A 12655-nucleotide genomic window follows, 5' to 3' on the forward strand; every position below is an offset into this window, starting at 1 on the left:
ATTCCGACGTGTGTGCAAATTTTCAAGAGTTTTTGAGTATGTTAAGGCCCCCAAAAGTGCCCCAACGGTTGAAAAAAAATAAAAATAAAAAAAAAAACAAATAAGAATCCTTAGAAGAACAATAGGGCCTTCGCCCTTTTGGGCTCGGGCCCTAATAATTCTTAGAAAAACAATAGGGCCTTCGCCCTTTTGGGCTCGGGCCCTAAATATAGCTGCAAGCAGCGATGACGGGCCCTTGCCACAAACGCAATCACCATCCCGGTAGCACCAGGAAAACGGTGCCCAGCGGGCACATGCATTCACAGTAACTCTCTGGACTAACCCTAACTGTCTCTCCTCCTCTCTGACTCTTTCTCTTACCACCCATCCCCCCTCCTTACACTCAGCCACTTACCACACACACACACAGAGTGCAGAGCAGAGTGAGATTAGATATGTTTTTTTAATTTTCTTTCATTCGTGGAGTTTTGTATAATTATGAAATGAACTGGGTTTGATCAGAATGAATAGTTCTTTGTATGAAAAAAGTTTCAAAGAGTTTGAATGCTGCACTTTAAAGATATAATAAATCACTGAAAATTAAAAAAATAAAATTTTTTATTTAATTCTAAGCACGCTATCTGTCTCAAAAACACAGGAAACAAATATTTGAATGTTTTTTTTTTTTTTTTTTTTTTTTGCCATGGCAACAGTATTTGATGCATCAGGGACGCCTTTACAGACTCTCATCGGCCGTGTTTTTACATTATTCTGATGAAGTTTGAAGAAAATCGAGTACAAATATATTGTTCGTTCATGTTTGTTAGTTCATTAACCAATGTTAACAAAAGAGACCCTATTTTAAATAGTTACCATGTTTTATGATCTACAACCATTTTTTAATATTATTTTAATGATCTATAAGCATCTGTGAAATAATTATAAACAAATATATTGAAAATAAATACATATTAACTTAGTTGATGTATTTGTTTCTCATTCTAATTAAGTGAACTGAGCAGTATAGTGTCATACTTATAAGATTTTTTAGTGAGAGTGTATATATGTATATAAATCATATAACTTTTCCTTTAAAGATTAAAAAAGATTTTAATGCTCTTTAAGCATCTATACAAAATAATTATGTAAAAGTACACTGACAGTACAGTACATATCAACTGATTCTATGCATTATTGTCATTCTTATACACTGAGAATGAGCTAAATAGTGTTAGAGGTCAAATGATTCCTTATCTTATGAGGACCTCTAGTGTTCATCCCTGGTATTAGAGCTTTAATCTGACAAACATATATGACACTTTTAATGTTTTTGGGGCCTCTGAGCGTGATAACATTTTGAAACTACACGTATTTCCTAAGAATTTCTTGTTCTTTATATGTAAAAAGTTTTGATGAGTTAGAATAAGGCAATTTAAGGATATATGGAAATAACTCTTCATCTTTTTTACTGTTACTTTCATAAATCACCACATCAACACCATTCAAGATATCCCAAAGCCATTCACAATTTAGCATCTTCAGTATCTTGGCATCATGTTGACAAAGTTTGGTGTGAACTGTCTGATTCTGCTATGAGTGATATGAATTTATTCACAGCTATATTTTTCCAAAAATCCACATTCAAATCAAAATAGCCAACTTCCTGTTGGTCGTAGCTAATGGGTGTAAATTAGAAAGTTGTTCGGCTTGATGAGACCAATATACCAACCGAGTTTGATGTCTGTAGCTACAACTAACCCTCCAACTTTTGTCAAAAGGTGGCGCTATAGAGTGTCTCCTCCACGCCCATTTATGAGCTTTTGCCAGTGTTTTACTATCATTAATACTGATGTGTGTGTTGAGTTTGATGAAATTTTAAGCATGTTATCTGCCTCAAAAACACAGGAAACAATTGTTAAAGTTTGACATGTTGCCACGGCAACAGCGTTTGATCTATCAAGGACCCCTTTACAGATTCTCATTGGCCGTGTTTTGATATTATTTTGATGAAGTTTGAAGCAAATTGAGTAAAATTAGGAGGCTGATTTAAAAGCGTTTTGCAAACAACACACTTCCTGCTGCCAGTTGGTGGCGCTATAACTTTGACTCATAATAGTCACATCTCTGTGATCGGCATCAGACGACAAACAAACTGCTGAAGTTTGGTCAAAATCAGGCAAAGTGTGTCAAAGTTATTAGACACTTCCTGTTTCTCATTTCTCGCCATAATTTGTCGCCCCGCCACGGCCAAACCGTTCGAGATATCGAAAATCCCCTGGCAATTTTGCGTCCCCAATGTCTTGAGATCATGCTGACTGAGTTTGGTGGCCATCGGTGGAAAGGCCTAGGAGGAGTATTTCAAATTCCACAGCCTGATTTTTCCAAAAATCCACATTTAAATAAAAATAGCTGATTTCCTGTTGGTTGTAGCTAATGGGTGTAAATTAGAAAGTTGTCCGGCTTGATGAGTCCAATATATGTACTGAGTTTGGTGACTGTAGGAGAAAGTAACCCCCCAACTTTTGTCAAAAAGTGGCGCTATGGAGCGCCCGCTCAATGCCCATTTATGGGCTTTTATCAGTGTTTAACTGTCATTAAAACAGATGTGTGTGTTGAGTTTCATGAAATTCTAAGCATTTTAAGTGGCTCAAAAACACAAAAATCTAAATTTAAAGTTTGACACGTTGCCATGGCAACATGATAAAAGTTATGGATAACGCCCTTCGCAGATTCTCATCGGTCGTGTTTTGACATTATTGTGATGAAGTTTGAAGCAAATTGAGTAAAATTAAGAGGCTGATTTAAAAGTGTTTGGCAAACAACACACTTCCTGCTGCCAGTTGGTGGCGCTATAACTTTGACTTATAATAGTCACATCTCTGTGTTCGGCATCAGATGACAAACAAACTGCTGAAGTTTGGTCAAAATCAGGTAAAGTGTGTCAAAGTTATTAGACACTTCCTGTTTCTCATTTCTCGCCATAATTTGTTGCCCCGCCACGGCCAAACCGTTCGAGATATTGAAAATCCCTTGGCAATTTTGTGTCCCCAATGTCTTGAGATCATGCTGACCGAGTTTGGTGGCCATCGGTGAAAAGGCCTAGGAGGAGTATTTCAAATTCCACAGCCTGATTTTTCCAAAAATCTACATTTAAATAAAAATAGCCGACTTCATGTTGGTCGTAGGTAATGGGTGTAAATTAGAAAGTTGTCCGGCTTGATGAGTCCAATATATGTACCGAGTTTGGTGACTGTAGGAGAAAGTAACCCCCAACTTTTGTCAAAAGGTGGCGCTATGGAGCGCCCGCTCAATGTCCATTTATGGGCTTTTATCAGTGTTTAACTGTCATTAATACAGATGTGTGTGTTGAGTTTCATGAAATTCTAAGCATTTTAAGTGGCTCAAAAACACAAAAATCAAAATTTGAAGTTTGCCACATTGCCATGGCAACATGATAAAAGTTATCGATAACGCCCTTCACAGATTCTCTTCGGTCATGTTTTGACATTATTGTGATGAAGTTTGAAGCAAATTGAGTAAAATTAAGAGGCTGATTTTAAAGCATTTTGAAAACGACACGCTTTCTGCTGCCAGTTGGTGGCGCTATAACTTTGACTCATAATAGTCACATCTCTGTGATCCGCATCAGACGACGAACAAACTGGTGAAGTTTCATCAGAATCAGGCAATGTGTGCAACAGTTATTAGACACTTCCTGTTTCTCATTTCTCGCCATAAATTTGTCGCTTTGCCACGGCCAAACCATTCCAAATATCAAAAATCCCCTCGCAATTTTGCATTTCCAATGTCTTGAGATCATGCTGACCGAGTTTGGTGACAATTCTATGGAAATCCTGGGAGGAGTATTTCAAATTCCAGAGCATGCACTTTTTACATTGCCCTAAATATCTCACTTCCTGTTGGGTGGAGCCTATGACAAAGAGTACAAAAGTTGTTTGGCTCAGTGAGATCTATATGTGTACCGAGTTTCATATGAATACGTGTAAGTATGTGTGCGCAATACATCAAGTTTTCTGACTGTGTTCCAGGGGGCGCTGTAGAGGCCCTGAACCACGCCCGGGTCCCAGCCTCTGTGGCGTCCGGATGACAGCAGATTCCAACGTGTGTGCAAATTTTCAAGAGTTTTTGAGCATGTTAAGGCCCCCATAAGTGCCCGGAAGGTTGAAAAAAAAAAAAAGAATCCTTCGCCCTGTTGGGCTCGGGCCCTAAAAATAAGAATCCTTAGGAGAACAATAGGGCCTTCGCCCATTCTGGGCTCGGGCCCTAATTAAAGCTGCGAGCAGCGATGAACGGGCCCTCGCACCCGGGCTCACCGTCGACCGGTGGCTTTAGGAAAACAGCAAACGGTGGGCAGTATGCTTTTAATACAGTAAATATATGAGAAATATGTCATAAGTCATTTAAATGTGCCAAACTTCCCATTGGCAGCTGGTGGCGCTATGCCTATAAATGGCATGTAGATGTGTTCAGGCCAGCACTATTATCAAACATATGAAGTTTGGTGCAGATTGACCTTGGTATGTTTGAGTTAGTGAAAGATATGATATATCCTGGTGTCAACAGGTGGCGCTATGATAATATCTGAATATTGGCCTTTAGGTGTCTTCAGGCCAGGACTCTTACCAAACCTCTGAAGTTTGAGGCAGATCAGACATTTTATGGCTGAGTTATTACACCTATGTCCATGGCGAAACATCAAACTTTGTCAGGCCGCCACTGAAACTCAAGATCTTCACAATTTAACATCTCTAAGGCCTCTAGATCAGACTGACCAAATATAATGTTGATTTCATTAAATGTCTAGGAGGAGTTTGCTATAAACCTAATCCCCTGCAAGGACTTCAGATAATGCCAACTGTGAACCAAATGTGAACATTTTCCCTATATTCTGATGATGATGATAAGAACATGTAATTCATGATGATAACAAAATGTTATTATTGCTTGCATTACATTCACCACTTCTGCTTAAATCGTTACCTATCTGTACAATTTGTATGTGGATATTGCTTTGCTGGTGACTCCTGTTATAAGACATCACTCTTAAGCGCTACATAACTAAGAATCAATTAGGAAAACGGTGCACAGTTGGCAAATGCATTCACAGTAACCCTCTGCTTGTTTGGATTTTAAGTTTACTGAATTGAAAGGGTTACACTTGAAAATCAACACAGAGACACATACACACAATATATAAAATGTTGCCATCCAGTTTCATTTGTTAACATTAACTATATTAGTTAACATGAACAATAATTAAATAGCATTTATTAATGTTAATTAATATTAAGCTAAAAAAAAAGTATTCATATATTGTTTAAAGGTAAATTAGTATCTTTTAGTTTATGTACTATGAATTAACATAAACATGAACACAGTTCATGTGGGTGTACAGCAATACACAATAAAGTGCTCTATAAACGCTTAATTCTTTCAAAATATCTTTAAAAATCAAGTTGAGTGTTTTAATGGGGCGATATATATATAACTGATCTTCAAATGATGGTTTTCGGATGTTTTGAACAGATAACAGCAAAGTTTGTTTTGTTGTCAAAGTTTGTCTTGAAATTTTTAATTATTATAATTTTATATTCAATAAATAACACTATGAAAATATTGTCTACAATGAAGATAAATCACTCATGCTTAAAAGTTGTATTTTTCTTAATCTTTTGCTATGTGACTGAATAGGACAAGTTCATGGTACAGTTCAGTAAAAATAAATAAAAAACAACAACTGCAAAATACAAACAATGAAAGATTTAATGACCCTTTATATTTTCTCAAAATATCAGACATATTTATGTCGATTACGCTACAGCAATGTGCATCTTCCTCAAAGATGGTCTTAAGCAAAACAGCATGTTCCACTGGTCTCTCTCCCTTACACCCCTCCCCCCTTCAGTCACTCTTCAGTGACTCAATGGTGACTGAACACAGACAGGCACAGGCAGAGTGACAGCAGGTTTCTAATTTCTTTTTTTAATTTTCTTTAATTCATAGAAGCTTGTATAAAATTGATATTTACACCACTTGCTCAGAATGATAAGATCTCTGTGTGAAAAAAGTTTTAAAGAGTTTGGATGCTGCACTTTAAAGATATAAAAAAAATGACGGTTATGTTTTTTACTACATCTTTAAAAAATCACCACGTCAACACCGTTCAAGATATCCAATATCCGCTCGCAATTTAACATCTTCAGAATCTTCTCTTCATGTTAAAAAAGTTTGGTGTGAATAGCTGGTTGTTCTTAGAAGAAGTGTGAATTTGTTTACAGCCTGATTTTTCCAAAAAAACACATTCAAATGGAAATATCCGGCTTCCTGTTGGTCTTAGCTAATGAGTTTAATTTAGAAAGTTGTCCAGATTGATGAGAACAATATATGTACAGAGTTTGGTGACTGTAGGAAAAACTAACCCCCCAACTTTTGTCAAAAGATGGCGCTATAGAGTGCCTGCTCCACGCCCATTTATGACCTTTTGCCAGTGTCTAACTATCATTAATATTGATGTGTGTGTTGAGTTTCATGAAATTCTTAGCATGTTATCTGCCTCGAAAAGACAGGAATCTAATTTTAAAGTTTGACACGTTGCCATGGCAACAGCATTTGATTTATCATCGACCCCTTTACATATTCTTATCGGCCGTGTTTTGACATGATTTTGATGAAGTTTAAAGAAAATCAAGTAAAATTAAGAGGCTGATTTCAAAGCATTTTGAAAATGACACGCTTACTGCTGCCAGTTGGTGGCGCTATAACTTTGACTTATAATAGTCACATTTATGGAATCGGCATCATACAACGAACAATCTGGTGAAGTTTCATCAGAATCCGGCAATGTGTGCAACAGTTATGAGACACTTCCTGTTTCTCATTTCTCGCCATAACTTTGTCGCCTTGCCACGGCCAAACCGTTCGAGATATCAAAAATCCCCTCGCAATTTAGTGTCCCCAATGTCTTGAGATCATGCTGACCGAGTTTGGTGACAATCGTATGGAAATCCTGGGAGGAGTACGTTAAATTCCAGAGCATGCGCTTTTTACACAGCCCTAAATATCTCACTTCCTGTTGCGTTGAGAAAATGACATAGAGTACAAAAGTTGTTCAGCTCAATGAGTTCTATATGTGTACCGAGTTTCATATGTGTACGTTCAAGTATGTGTGCTATATGGCCCTCAAAATTCCAGGGGGCGCTGTAGAGTCCCCTTGCCACGCCCCGGTACCAGCCTCTGTGACGTCCTGATGGCCGCAGATTCCGACGTGTGTGCAAATTTTCAAGAGTTTTTGAGTATGTTAAGACCCCCTTAAGTGCCCGGAAGGTTAACAAAAAAAAAAAAAAAAAATAAGAATCCTTAGAAGAACAATAGGGCCTTCGCCCTTTTGGGCTCGGGCCCTAATAATCCTTAGAAAAACAATAGGGCCTTCGCCCTTTTGGGCTCGGGCCCTAATAATGCATTTTATTTTACAGAACACTTATTTTTAGAAAACAATTACTTGTTAACTGTAACGCCAGGCCAGCAGAGGGAGTCCTTACTCACTCTGACTGTTGCTGCTCCCTCTGCTGCCTCGTTGGTTACTTCCTGTTTGGTGGGCATAAAAGGCAGCCATTACCAAACAGACGTCGCAAAGTATTGTTTTTCTGTAGCGGACTCTACTAAGCGTTTTCTCCTGTTTCATTGCCTTGTTTTTTGCCACTGTTTTGTTTCATAGTCATAGTTTTGTTTCATTGTCATAGTTTTTCCTTGTTTCATTGTATTGTTTTATTTGCTACTTTGGACTGCTCACTTGGATTTTGACCCACGCCTGTCTATTGGATTACGCTTTTGTCTTGCCTTGGATGTTACTGTTTGCCGGTGTTGCATTTACAGAAATACTTCGCCTACCACAGATCCAGCAGCTTTTCAAAACAGATCATCATGAACCCTGGAGATCGTCTGGTTCGTCTTCGCCAGAATAACCGGCCCATTGAGGAGTATGTGGCTGACTTCTGTGAGCTGTCGTATCAGGTAGATTTCAAGGACTCTTTTCTTAAGGACATCTTTTTCTTTGGTTTGGACAGTAACATAAAATCCTGTATGCCACTACACACCCCACACTGGACTCTAGAACAGTACATTGACTTTGCACTCCAGATGAGTGGCTCTGCTTTTACTGTTGGGATTGCGGATGAGGAGCCCCACAATCCCACAGTACCCACACCACCAGAGCATTTTCATGTCCCATACGTCACATCTGGAATTGTTCACGTCATGTCTGCCAAGCCAAAGCCTGCTCAAGTCAAGTTTACCAAGCCAAAGCCTTCTCACGTCACATCTGCTAAGCCACAACCTACTCACATCACGTCTGTCAAGCCACAGCCTCCTCACGCCAAGCTTGCCACTCCAGGGCCTGCTCTCGCCATGCCTGCCCGTCCAGAGTCTGTACCTGTCATGGCCGCCCTCCCACAGCCAGCTCACAAGATGGCCACCATCCCAAAGCCTGTTCACAAGATGGCTGCCGTTCCAGAGTCTGTTCGCAAGATAGCCGCCATTCCAGAGTCTGTTCACAAGATGGCCGCCACGCCAGAGCCTGTCGCCAAGATGGCCGCCACCCCAAAGCCTGCTCACCAGATGGCTGCCAGCCCAGAGCCTGTACCCAAAATGGCCGCTACATCCACGCTTCATCGTGTTAACCCGGTTTCAAGTTGTTTGGCCTCCAGCATAGAGGACCCACCACTACTGTTGGCTCGAGCAGCTGGTCTCCCTATACTCACGTCAGCCAAGCCAGCACCTGCTTGTGCCACTTCAGTCAAGCTACAGCCTGTTCACGTCATGTCTCCTGCTCCAGAGTCTGCATCTATCATGGCTGCCCTTCCAGATGAGATTCCTCAGCCAGGTCACGTTACAGCTGCTGTTCCTGCCAAGCCACGTCACATTACATTACAGCTACTGTTCCTGTCAAGTCAAGACACGTTACAGCTGCTGTTCCCCCAAAGTCAAGTCACAGCTGTTCCCTCAAAGCCAAGTCAAGTCACAGCCATCCCTTCAAAGCCAAGTCAAGTCACAACCGTTCCTCCGACATCAAGTCAAGTGATGCCTGATCCTCCAGTGTCAAGTCAAGTCAGGGCTACACTTTCTGTGCCAAGACAAGATACAGCTGTTCTCCATGAGTCAAGACAAGATACAGCTGTTGTTCTCCACGAGTCAAGCCAAGATACAGCTGTCCTCCATGAGTCAAGGCAAGTCACAGCTGTGCCCCACGAGTCAAGCCAAGTCGCAGCTGTTGTTCCTGAATCAAGTCAAGTTACAGCTGGGTTTTCTATGTTAAGCCAAACCACAGCTGATTTCCATGAGCCAAGCCAAGGTACAGCAGATCTTCATGAGCCAAGTCAAGTTGCTGCTGTTGTCCCTGAGCCAAGCCAAGCCACAGTTGATCTTCATGAGCCAAGCCAAGTTACAGCAGATCTTCATGAGCCAACCCAAGTTGCTGCTGTTATTCCAGAGCCAAGTCACATCTCGCCCGAGCGTCCAGAGCCAAGTCACGTCTCGCCCAAGCGTCCAGAGCCAAGTCACGTCTCGTTTGACCTGCCAGAGCCATGCCATGTCTTGATTGCCAGTGTAATGGACCCTCCTCTAATGTCAGTGCGGGCAGCAGGCATACTAATAGAGCCGACGCTCCCAAGCCAAGCAAGCCACGCAGAGCCAACGCTCCCAAGCCAAGCAAGCCACGCAGAGCTGACGCTCCCAAGCCTCACACCTTCCAGCCCGGTGGGCATCCCATTAACCACTGCACTGCCTGTGATGGCCATCGCCATTTTAAGTGTGTGGGCTGCACACTGCATTCCAGAGGCCTCGTCTGCTCCAAAGGCCTCGTCCGTCCATGAGTCCGCTCCGGAGGCCTCGTCTGTCCACGTGTCCGCTGCGCCAATGCCTCTTATTTAGGCGGCGTCCACGGCGGAACCCCCTGAGGAGGCAGCTCCCGCTGCAGATCCTCAAAAGGGGGTAGCACCCTGTTATGAACTCACTATCTGCTCAACCACTGTCAATGTTCCTGCTCTGCCTGCTCCGCCATGGCTCCCTGCTCTCCCTGCAACACCAAAGCTTCATGTTCTGCCTGCACCGCCATGGCTCCCTGCTCTCCCTGCAACACCAAAGCTTCATGTTCTGCCTGCACCGCCATGGCTCCCTGCTCTCCCTGCAACACCAAAGCTTCATGTTCTGCCTGCACCGCCATGGCTCCCTGCTCTCCCTGCAACACCAAAGCTTCATGTTCTGCCTGCACCGCCAAGGCTCCCTGCTCTGCCTGCAACGCCAAAGCTTCCTGCTCTGCCGGCCCCGCCATGGCTTCCACTACTCCACAGTCTGCCATTGCTTCACGGTCCAGGCCCACCTCCTCTTCATGATCCAGGTCTGCTATTGCTCCATTGACCAGGTCCTCCAAGTTTCCACTGTCTGCCACTGTTCCACGGCCCAGGTCCTCCATTGCCTGACTGTCTGCCATTGCTCCACGGCCCAGGACCTCCATTGCTCCATTGTCTGCCACTGCTCCATGGCTCAGGTCCTCCAGTGCCCCACTGTCTGCCTCTGATCCAAGGTCCAGGCCCTGACTCTGAACCTGTTCCACTGCATGGACCTGGCCCACCGTCCCACCCCCCGTTTTGCCTCTGTTCCCCCACCCTCCTGGGCTGTTATTGTTTGAGCGCCGGGAGTCGCTCCTGGGGGGGGGCAGCCATTACCAAACAGACATCGCTAAGTATTGTTTTGCTGTAGCGGACTCTACTAAGCGTTTTCTCCTGTTTCATTGCCTTGTTTTTTGCCACGGTTTTGTTTCATAGACATAGTTTTGTTTCATTGTCATAGTTTTTCAGTGTTTCATTGTATTGTTTCATTTGCTACTTTGGACTGCTCACTTGGATTTTGACCCACGCCTGTCTATTGGATTACGCTTTTGTCTTGCCTTGGATGTTACTGTTTGCCGGTGTTTTACCTTGCCTGTCTTGACAACAACCTGTTTAATAAAGCTCGCATCTGGATCTTACAACGCTTCCTACGAGTCCTGCGTTTACATTAACATGTAGGAGGCCTATAATTTTAAATCAGTGGACAGATCTAAAGTTTCATGCACAAATAATCTGATAGTTTAATAATTTATTTAAATATACTGCCAGTCAAGTTTTTGAACAGTAAGATTTTTAATGCTTTTTAAAGAATTCCCTTCTTCTTACCAAGCCTGCATTTATTTGATCAAAAGAGCAGCAAAAGCAGTAATATTGTGAAATGTTTCTACTATTTAAAATATCTGCTTTCTATTTTAATATATTTAAAAATGTAATTTATTCCTACGATCAAAGCTGAATTTTCAGCATCATTACTTCGATCTTCAGTGTCACATGATCCTTCAGAAATCATTCTAATATGCTGATTTGCTGCTCAAGAAACATTTATTATTATTATCAATATTTAAAACAGTTGAGTACATTTTTTTTTTTTTCAAGGTTTCTCTGATGAATAGGAAAATCCAAAGATCAGCATTTATCTGAAATAAAAAGCTTTACAAACATTATAGACAATATCATTCAAAAGCTTTATTTTTTGGGAGAAAGAAATAATAGAAACAAATGCTTTTATTTAGCAAGGACGCTTTAAATTGATCAAAAGTGATGATAAAGACATTTATAATGTTACAAAAGATTTTTATTTCAGATAAATGCTGTTCTTCTGTTCATCAAAGAAACCTGAAAAATCCTACTCAGCTGTTTTCAACAATAATAATAATAATAATAATAATAATAATAATAAATGTTTTTTAAACCGCAAATCAAAATATTAAAATGATTTCTGAAGGATCATGTGACACTGAAGACTAGAGTAATGATGCTGAAAATTTAGCTTTGAAATCACAGGAATAAATTACTTTTCAAAATATATTAAAATAAGTACAGTTCTTTTAAATAGTAAAAACATTTTGCAATTTTACTGTTTTTGCTGTACTTTGGAACAAATAAATTCAGGCTTGGTGAGCAGAAAATACTTATTTTTATTCAAATAAATCTTACTGTTCAAAAACTTTTGACTAGTAGTGTATATAGTAATCGCATTATATAAAACAGTGATTCAAATACTGTACAAATGGATGCTTCATTCAGTTCTCTTTTTTATAACACGACAGACATAAAGCAAAAGATTATTTTCATAATGCATGAAACTCGTCTCTTGTGTTTGCATTCCTCCGTGATTCTCTGGTCCCTCTATTTTTAGCACGAAAGATAAGAATGTTATCATTTATTGTCGGCGCGTCACTCTGCCCCGCTAACGCCAGCGATAGTGCCGATGTCGCCGCGTGTGTGTAGTACACTAGTCGACACAATGGGCCCATAGAGCTGAATGCCATGATTGAGAGCCGTTCAGAAAGGTTTGTTTCTCTGTTGAAAGACAAGTAAAACACAATGCTCTTGAATAGGGACATCTTCAAGTGGATTTTGAGGGTCCTCTTGTACATTGACTGTACTCGAGGAGTTCACTTTGGCCTACAGAGCTCTGTTGTGCGACCATAAAGACAGATTCATCAACTGTAGCCATTATAGACGTGTGACGTAAGCCTCGTTTGGCTTGGGAGAGAAGAAACTGCTAGTGAAGCGTCAGAATTAACTTTTGAAACATAGAAAGCTTCCAC

General features: G+C 41.0%; 1 protein-coding gene across 1 annotated transcript in view; it reads left to right on the forward strand.

The window, feature by feature from the left end:
* tppp (tubulin polymerization promoting protein) overlaps positions 1-12655 on the forward strand; it is a 67147-nt gene that overhangs the window by 32723 nt on the left and 21769 nt on the right. The gene's annotated exons all lie outside the window — the stretch shown is intronic.

Source organism: Garra rufa, chromosome 9 (genome assembly GCF_049309525.1).
Source record: "Garra rufa chromosome 9, GarRuf1.0, whole genome shotgun sequence".
Lineage (NCBI taxonomy): Eukaryota > Metazoa > Chordata > Actinopteri > Cypriniformes > Cyprinidae > Garra > Garra rufa.